The sequence below is a fragment of the Pan troglodytes genome, chromosome 16, assembly GCF_028858775.2.
Source record: "Pan troglodytes isolate AG18354 chromosome 16, NHGRI_mPanTro3-v2.0_pri, whole genome shotgun sequence".
Classification (NCBI taxonomy): Eukaryota; Metazoa; Chordata; class Mammalia; order Primates; family Hominidae; genus Pan; species Pan troglodytes.
Genome location: NC_072414.2, coordinates 70,605,447 through 70,615,099, shown reverse-complemented (window position 1 = coordinate 70,615,099; position 9,653 = coordinate 70,605,447). Strand labels below are relative to the sequence as shown.

The window sequence follows — 9,653 nt, the reverse complement described above, 5'->3', positions numbered from 1 at the left end:
GTTCCTTTAGATATGGAAGGACACCAGGTAGCCCCATATATTTTAGAAAAGCTTCCAAAGTGAAGGAGAAAGAGCCAAAGAAGTCCTTAGAGAACCTTCAGAGAATAAAAGATTAGAAAGAAAGAAAGAAAACGTGTATTCCCAGGAAAGCTCAAGGAAATACAACTTAAAAAAAACACACCCAAGATGTTAAAAAAAAAAGGAACAGAGAAACAATTATCTTTTTAAAGATTGTGGCAAATACATAATATAAAATTCACCATTTTAACCTTTTTTAAATGTACAGTTCAGTGTCTGTATTAGTCTGTTTTCACGCTGCTATAAAGATACTACCCGAAACTAGGTAATTTACAAAGGAAAGAGGTTAAATTGACTCACAGTTACACATGGCTGGGGAAGCCTCAGGAAACTTACAATCATGGCAGGAGAAGGGGAAGCAAGAACCTTCTTCACATGAGGGCAGGAGAGAGTATGCGTCAGTGCAGGAAAAACTACCAGTTATAAAACCATCAGATCAGGTGAGAAGTCATTCACTATTAAGAGAACAGCATGGGGAAAACTGCCCCCATACTCCAGTCACTTCCCACCAGGTCTTTTCCTAAACACCTGGGGATTATAATTCAAGATGAGATTGAGTGGGGACACAAAGTCTAACCACATCAGTGGCATTAAGGATATTCACATTGTTCTAAAACCGTCATCAACAACCATCTCCAGAACACTTTTTTATCTTGCAAAACTGAAACTCTGTACCCATGAAGCAATAACTCCCCATCCCTGGCTGGCCCCGATCCTGGCAACCACCATTCTACTTTCTGTCTCCATGAATTCGACTACTCTAAGTATCTCATATGAGTGAAATCATACAATAATTGTCCTTTGTTACTGGCTTACTTCACATGCATAATGTCTTCAAGGTTCACTAATGTAGCATGTGTCAGAATTACCTTCCTTTTTAAGGCTGAATAATAGTCCATTGTATGGATATACCAAATTTTGTTTATCCATTCATCTGTCTATGGACACTTGAGTTGTTTCCACCTTTTGGCTATTGTGAATAATGCTGTTGTGAACATGTATGTGCAAACATAAAAGAAGTAACTTTTTGGCCAGGCACAGTGGCTCATGCCTGTACTCCCAGCACTTTGGGAGGCCGAGGTGAGCAGATCACCTGAGGTCAGGAGTTCGAGACCAGCCAGGCCAACATGGTGAAACCCCGTCTCTACCAAAAATGCAAAAATTAGCCAGATGCAGTGGTGTGCCTGTAATCCCAGCTACACGGGAGGCTGAGGCACAAGAATCGCTTGGACCTGGGAGGCAGAGGTTGCAGTGAGCTGAGATCACGCCACTACACTCCAACCTAGGCGACAGAGTGAGACTCCATCTCAAAAAAGAAGTAACTTTTTACAATTAAAAATATGGTTACCAAAATAAAACTTGCTAGATGGCTTGGAAAATAAAATTGATGGAATGTCTAGAATGCAGACAAAACATAAAAAAGAAAAAAAAAATACAAGAGGAGAAATAAAATACTTCAAGGACTGATTCAAGTTCAACCAACCAGTTGACACTCCAGAAAGAGAACAGAGAAAACAAAGGGCAAGGGGTTACCAAAGAAATAATAAAAGAAAATTTCCTAGAGCCATGGGTTAACCGTGTTGAAGCCCAGCCATGTATCATGCACCGTGTGGATACTGGAGCTACATACAACTGCCACATGGTGCTGAGAATCTTGGGAGAGAGAGACAGAAACAAAACACTTGCATAAATTAATGTGAAATTGTAGGTAGAATGCAGAGCGCAAAGGAACCTATAAAAACTTAGGCCAAGGAAGAGCCTCCTGAGACAGGGACGTTCAAGTTCAGAAGTAACCAGGCAGGAGAGAATGGGAGGAGTTCTAGGCAAAGGGAACAGCATGTGCAAAGACTGTGTGGCCAGAGAGGGCATGATGAGTTTGAAGAGCTGAAAGAAGACCTGCGTGGCTGGAGCTAAGAAGAGGCTTCCTAGGTGGTGAGCAGGGGAGGAGGTGAGGGGTGGATCCAACCATGTTAGGCTTTGAGGGCCCAAGAGTGGTAAGAAGCCAGGTTTTAGAGACAAAAACAGGTCCCTAGGGAGACAGAAAATGCTTTCTATTCCTTCTGGACACCAAGAAACAAAGCACAAGTTAAATCCTCAGTAGCTACTCACTTCTCTAGTGCTGGATGGGACTTTCTGCTCCACTGCAAAGAGCTCAATCTGGCCCTGCCCTGTGCAGCACAAGGGGGCAAAACTCCTTAGGCTAAATCACAAGTGCTTTGGTTTTTAAAACTTGACTGAAGGACTTGGGTGACTGATGGGTGAGCAAGAAGAAAGTTGTTTGGATTCATGGGTGCACATTTAGGCAGTTTCAATATTCCATGTATGAATGCGACTGTGATGCATATTGATGCATTCATTTTGCACATCTGATTATTTCTTTAGGATCTATTTCTAGAAATAAAATTTCTGGTACAAACAGATGGGGCATTTTTAGGGCTTTGGCCCTACAGAACAGTTGTTCCAGTTTACAGCCCCAGCAGCGGATAAGTGTCTGTTTACTCAAACTCTTCCCTGTCCAGCTGTCATTATATCTTTTTTATCTCTGCCAATTCAGCAGGAAAAAGAAGTATCTTGTGGTTTGAGTCCTCTCCTCCTCTTCCTCCTCCCTTTTTAAGACAGGGTCTCGCTTGGTCACCCAGGCAGGAATGCAGTGTCTCAATCATAGCTCACTGAAGCCTGGATTCAGGCAATCTTTCTGCCTCAGTCTCTGGAGTAGCTGGAACTACAGGTGTGCATCACCATGCCCAGCTAATTAAAAAAAATTAAAAAAACTTGAGAGTTTTTTGTTGTTGTTGTTGCGGTGGCTCATGCCTGTAATCCAAACCCTTTGAAAGGCTGAGGCAGGCAGCTTAAGTCCAGAACTTTAAGACCAGCACGAACCACATGGTGAATACACAAAATACAAAAATTAGCTGGTTGTGGTGATGTGCACCTGTAGTCCCAGCTACCTGGGAGGCTGAGGCAGAAGGATCGCTTGAGCCTGGGAGGCAGAGGTTTCAGTGAGCCATGATCGCGGCACTGCACTCTAGCCTGGGTGACAGAGTGAAACTGTCTCAAAAAAAAATTTTTTTTTTTTTTTGTAGGTATGGGGTTTCACTTTGCTGCCCAGGCTGGTGCTGGACTGCTAGCTCCAAGCAATCCTCATACCTCGGCTTCCCAAAGTGCTGGGATTACAGGCGTGAGTCACTGCGTGTGGCCACATTTCTTTTATTGTTCTCATGGTTACAGTTGTTTCATATATTTACTGGTCATTTCTTCTTTTTTATTTTTTGAGATGGAGTCTTGCTCTGTCACCCAGGCTGGAGTGCAGTGGCGTGATCTCGGCTCACTGCAACCTCCGTCTCCCAGGTTCAAGAGATTGTCCTGCCTCAGCCTCCTGAGTAGCTGGGACTACAGGTGCCTGCCACCATGCCTGGCTAATTTTTGTATTTTTAGTAGAGATGGGGTTTCACCATGTTGGCCAGGCTGGCCTTGAACTCCTGACCTCAGGTGGTCTGCCCACCTCAGCCCCCCAAAGTGCTGGGATTACAGGCATGAGCCACCGCGCCCAGCCATATCTACTTATTTTTAAACTACATATTCATGCCCTGTGCCCATTCCTATTGGGAATATGTCTTTTTCCTATTGATTTGTACCGATATTAACTCCCTGTCTGACATACATTAAATTCTCCCGATTTATCATTTGCTTATTAATTTTATGACATTTTTGTATCATAAATCTTTTTGCAGTCACGTTTCCAATCTTTCCTTTATGGTTTCTATTTCCATGTTAAACTTAGGATGGCCTCCCTCACGTTGACATTATATAAATGTTTTCTTCTATTTCATTCTATTTTCCTTGTTTATATTTAACTATTTGTCCCATTTGGAATTTATGTTAGCATGCGGTTTGAAGAAAGATCAAATCCTTAATTTTTTCAGCCATATTTATTTCCTCTCCATTTTGAAATGCCAAATGTGTCATTTGCTAAATATTTAAAGTATACGTGGGACTTCTGGGCTTTCTACTACATGACATTGGTATATCTTTTATAACTGTTATAGCCCCCTACATTCTTTTTTTCTTTCAGTATTTACTTGATTTTTCTCTCCATTTACCAGTGATTTTAAAATGAATTTACCAAGTTCACTACCACACTCCCTTCTAACAATTCCTTTAGGACCTTGACTGGAATTTATAAATTAACTTTAAGATAACTTCCCTTGCAATGATAATTGTCCCATCTCTTGGCTTCAACGCCCCACATTAGAGCATGTTTACAAAGAGCCAAGGTCAAAGCGGTGCATCCAGCGGGTTCCTGTCCCTGCCGGGAAGCACAAGTTCCTCCCTGTCCCCTGTCCACCCTGCTGGCTCTGGCAGGCCTTGAAAGGCCCATTAGGAAGAGACCATTCCTCCTTCTTCATTAACACCTGTGCCCTGGGGACCAGACCAGAAGTTCTAGGAAGAGGAAAGTCCTTTCCTCACCTCTCCCCACATACCATGCGCTCCCCTCAACAATGTGGGGAGCAGCTGCAGATTCACCGTGTCCTGCCCCCACCCCAGCATAAGCACCTAGAGCTGGAGTCACTGGGGCTTCAGGGGGAGGGAGGGACTTGCCTGCCACATCCTGGGGTCCTGACTGGGTGGGCTTTCCCGGGAGACCAAGAACACAGATGTTCTGATGTTCTTTCTTTATCATATTGATGAGGGAGGAGGGTGGGTGTTGAGAAGTTAAATGACAATTTACGAGAGTCAGTTACAAGTGAGGATAAGCACAGCTGTCCCAACTGCAGCCTCCTGTTTCTCTCCTCTGCCTACCCCACCCCACTCCCACCTCCACGGCCCTCTATAAACTGTGGCAGGTGGACCTTGGTAACATCACCCGGGGCTTGTTAGAAATTAGAAACCTGGCTTTCCGGAACTGGCCGAGCAGGAGGCACCATCATGGGAGTTGACATCCGCCCCAACAAGGACCAAAAAACGTTCCGCGCAAGGAGCCCAAGAGCCAGGATATCTACCTGAGGCTGTTGGTCAAGCTGTACAGCTTTCTGGCCAGACAAATTCCATATTCAACCAGGTTGTACTGAAGAGGCTGTTTATGAGTCGCACCAACCGGTCACTCTGGTGTTCAGATGATCCGGAAGATGAAGCTTCCTGGCCGGGAAAACAAAATGGCCGTGGTCTTGGGGACCATAATGGATGATGTGCGGGTTCAGGAGGTTCTCAACCTGAAGGTGTGTGCACTGTGTGGGACCATCCGGGCTGCTGCCGCATCCTCAGGGTGGGGCAGGGGGCAAGATCCTCACTTTCGACCAGCTGGCCCTGGACTCCCCCAAGGGCAGCAGCACCGTTCCGCTCTTTGGTTCTCTCAAGGGCCAAGAGGTGTACCGGCATTTCGGCAAGGCCCCAGGAACGCCGCACAGCCACACCAAAGCCTACGTCCGCTCCAAGGGCCGGAAGTTCAAGCGCGCCAGAGGTCAAAGGGCCAGCCGAGACTACAAAAACTAACCCTGGCGCCTACCCTCTTATTAAAAAGATTTTGGATGAAGAGAGAAAGAGAGAAAAGGAAAGAAAGAAATGTGGACCCCACCCTTGTCCTGCTGAGTCAGAAACTGCGTTTCAATCAAATCCCCAGGCAATTGTGTGCACGTGAAAGTTTGAGAAGCCAGGATCCCAAGACTCACCTGAGCTGGATGGAGCTCACAGCAACCGCTGAGATAATTACCCACCCTAGCCCCGCCTCTCTTGGGACAAGCCTGACCTCAGGAGTAGGGCCTGGGCCCAGGCCAGGGCAAAGCTGAAAAGTGAAAGAACCAAAGCTTCTCTCAGACACCAGGTGCATCAGAAACCGGCCTATTTCCTGCATCGACGGCTGTGTGGAGTAATGGACAAGCATGAGGTCAGTGTGACACACACTTGGGTTCCAGTCGTCGCACTGACCCTTACGGGGACTGTGACATGGGGCCCTCTATGAGCCTCCGCCGACTTACCTGTCAAATGGCAAGAACTACACCACCTCACAGACCTGATGGGAAAGCAGAGGTAAGTTTAGCAAATGTCCAGAAGAGTGCTACGTCATAGTAGGTTTTTACTAGAAAGGAGAATATTGATGCAGGGCAGGTGAGCCCCAGAATCGGGGCTTAGCCCAGGAGGGTTTTTGGCTTCTCCCAGGAAACAATTTAAGGGTGAGCCAGTGCTGTTAGCAACTTTTATTGAAGCTGCAGTGTACTGCAACAGCAGAGGGACTGCTCCTTGTGGGACAGGGCTACCCCATAGGCAGTGTGCCAAGAGTAGCAGCTCACAGGCAGTTTTGTAGTCATATTTATATTCACTTTTTTTTTTTTTTTTAAGACGGAGTCTTGCTCTGTTGCTCAGGCTGGAGTGCAGTGGCATGATCTCGACTCACTACAGCTTCCGCCTCCCAGGTTCAAGCAATTTTTCTGCCTTAGCCTCCTGAGTAGCTGGGATTACAGGTGCACACCAACACGCCTGGCTAATTTTTGTATTATTAGTAGAGAAGGGGTTTCACCATGTTGGCCAGGCTGGTCTTGAACTCCTGGCCTCAAGTGATCCACCTGCCTCACCCTCCCAAACTGCTGGGATTACAGGCATGAGCCACCGCACCCATCATCATCTCTAGCTTGGACTCCTGTGAGCTTCCTCACTGGTTCCCTGCTCCCACATTGAACCCCTAGACTCTTGTCTTCATCCAGCAGCTAAAACAAGCCAATTAAAGCAATCATGTCACATCACTCCCTGCTTAAAACTCTCCAGAAGAAACTAAACCCTTTTCCTAATTTGAAGACCTTAAATGATGATTCCTGCCTCACTATCTCTGTCTAACCATATTTTAGGGTGTTCTTGTTCACACAACATCAGCCTCACATGCCAAGACTGTCCCTCTGTGACTTTGCCATCTCCTACTCTGTCTGCCTATAATATTCTTCTCCCAGAGTAGGGTTGGTTCCTTCTGGTCATTCAGGTCTCAAATGTCACCACCTCAGAGAGCTAGGGTACCCCTTCCCTGTCACCCTGCAGCACATCACTCTGTTTTGTTTTCTCTAGAGCCTTCACCGCCACAAGCAGCAGTGATCCTGTATGTTTCTTTTTCTTTCTTTCTTTTTGAGATACGGTCTTTCTCTGTTGCCCAGGCTGGAGTGCAGTGGCGTGACCTCAGCTCACCTCTGCCTCCCAGTCTCAAGTGATCCTCCCACCTCAGCCTCCTGAGTAGCTGGGACTACAGGCATGAACCATCATACCCAGCTAGCGTTTGTTTGTTTGTTTTGGAAGAGATGGGCTTTAACCATGTTGCCCAGGCTGGTCTCAAACTCCTGGGCTGAAATGACCCACCTGCTTCAGGCTCCCAAAGTGCTGGGACTCCAGGCATGAGCTACCCTCACCTGGCCCTATTTCTTTACTTGGTCATTGTCTCCCCATCTTACACCCCCACCACCCATAGAATGAGGGAGAATAAGGATTTTGTTTTGTCCACTACTGTATCCCTAGGACTTAGAACAGTGACTGGGACATAGTACATGCTCAGTTAATGTATGTGAATAAAGTAATAAAGATGCTTACTCTTCACCCTCCTTTCTGCTGCCTTCCTGCTGAACTGTGTGCAGCAGCTGGCTATATACCACATCAGCCCAGAGCAGTGTTTATAACAGAGGTTTTCAGGCATCTCCTCTCCTTCAGATGCATGAATTAGAATTTCTGGGGGAGGGTCTTGGGAATTTTTATTTGGAGGCCACTGCTTTAGATAACCAAGAATTGGTTCAGGTCAGGGCCTAGCAGAAAGGCTTTTTTTTCCCCTCTTCAAAATCTTGTGGCTGTGCTTTCAAGAGGACATTGATAGCTTCATCCTGGTATGCAGGAAGCACTTAAGAACTATTAGTTGGAAAGAAGATGAAATGAAATCTGTACTTAGTTATTACAACTTTCTTTTTTCTTTTTTTCCAAGATACCAAGGGCAAGTAATTACAACTTTGTTGATGCAGTAGAGGAATCACTGATCTGGGGACCAAGAGGACTGGGTTTGTCCCCTGGTTGTTGCTGCTTCCTAGGGAGGGCAGTCTCTGAGCCCCAGATTTCTTATCTATAAAAAGGGACAAATAGTACTTAGACAATGGAGTTATTTCATTCATTCATTCATTCAAACATTTATTATCTCTGCATTCTAGGACTGAGCCAAGGCCCAGGTGATATAGAAATAAACAAGAGGCTAGGCGTGGTGGCTCACACCTGTAATCCCAGCACTTGGGAAGGCCAAGGTGAGTGGATCACCTGAGGTCAGGAGTTCAAGACCAGCCTGGCCAACGTGGTGAAACCCCATCTCTACTAAAAATACAAAAATTAGCCAGGCATGGTGGCAGGCACCTGTAATCTCAGCTACTCGGGAGGCTGAGGCAGGAAAATATCTTGAACCCAGGAGGCAGAGATTGCAGTGAGCTGAGATCACGCCACTGCACTCCAGCCTGGGCAACAGTGAGACTCCTTCTCAAAAAAAAAAAAAAAAGAGAGAGAGAAACAAGAGACAGTCATTGTGAGGAATAATGATATATGTGTCCCCAGAATCAAAAGTGCCCCACCCTCTTCCCTGCTTGTAGCTGTGGTCTCAGTGAGGTCCCAGAGCAACACAGGAGAAAGGACCTGCTCTGATACAGAGTCTGATGGAACTTTATTTAAATCATGATGCCTCAGCCAGGCGCGGTGGCTCAGGCCTGTAATTCCAGCACTTTGGGAGGCCGAGGCGGGCAGATCATGAGGGCAGGAGATCAAGACCATCCTGGCTAACACGGTGAAACCGCATCTCTACTAAAAATACAAAAAATTGCCGGGCGTGGTGGGGAGTGCCTGTAGTCCCAGCTACTCGGGAGGCTGAGGCAGGAGAATGGCGTGAACCCGGGAGGCTGAGCTTGCAGTGAGCCGAGATCGTGCCACTGCACTCCAGCCTGGGTGACAGAGCGAGACTCCGTCTCATAAATAAATAAATATGCCTCTAGCATTATGGGAACAGGCATGAGACATCCCAAGCCAGCTCAAAGGAGTTAACTTTCTTCAAAACTTATATAGAGTAAATTCACTTTCTATGCTACCAATCTTCATTCACTCATCCATACAACAAATATTTACTGGATATTCACTACTATTCCTATTAGGTGTTGTGCAGCTGGTGGAGGAGGTTGCCATTTACAGTAAAGGAAACATTGGATAAGAAACAGGTTTGAGGCTGGCCGCAATGGCTCATGCCTGTAATCCCAGCACTTGGGGAGGCCAAGGTGGGCAGATCACTTGAAGTCAGGACTTTGAGACCAGCCTGGCCAACATGGTCTCCACTAAAAATACAAAAATTAGCCAGTCGTGGGGGCATGTGCCTGTAACCCCAGCTACTCAGGAGGCTGAGGCAGGAGAATCACTTGAACCTAGGAGGCAGAGGTTACAGTGAGCCAGGGTCGTACCACTGCACTCCAGCCTGGGTGACAGAAACTGTCTCCAAAAAAAAAAAAAAAAAAGAAGAAAAGAAAAACAGTTGGAGGGAAGATTGTGAGTTTCATTCTAGAGAAGCTGAGTTTAAGGGCTTATGAGAGATACAT

At 46.2% G+C, this 9,653-nt stretch overlaps 1 protein-coding gene and 1 pseudogene across 2 annotated transcripts in view; both read left to right on the top strand.

Moving 5' to 3' along the window:
• The first annotated feature begins 5,004 nt into the window (after positions 1-5,004).
• Positions 5,005-5,568, top strand: LOC129137150 (large ribosomal subunit protein eL18-like; annotated as a pseudogene).
• CHRNB4 (cholinergic receptor nicotinic beta 4 subunit) overlaps positions 5,509-9,653 on the top strand; it is a 37,094-nt gene continuing 32,949 nt past the window's right edge. The window contains exons 1-2 of one of the 2 annotated variants that reach the window (XM_016927705.4): positions 5,509-6,102; positions 8,241-8,330. The gene's annotated coding sequence lies outside the window, so the exon portion shown is untranslated. The remainder of the gene's footprint in view (positions 6,103-8,240; positions 8,331-9,653) is intronic. The other variant, XM_063794254.1, reaches the window with a different exon arrangement.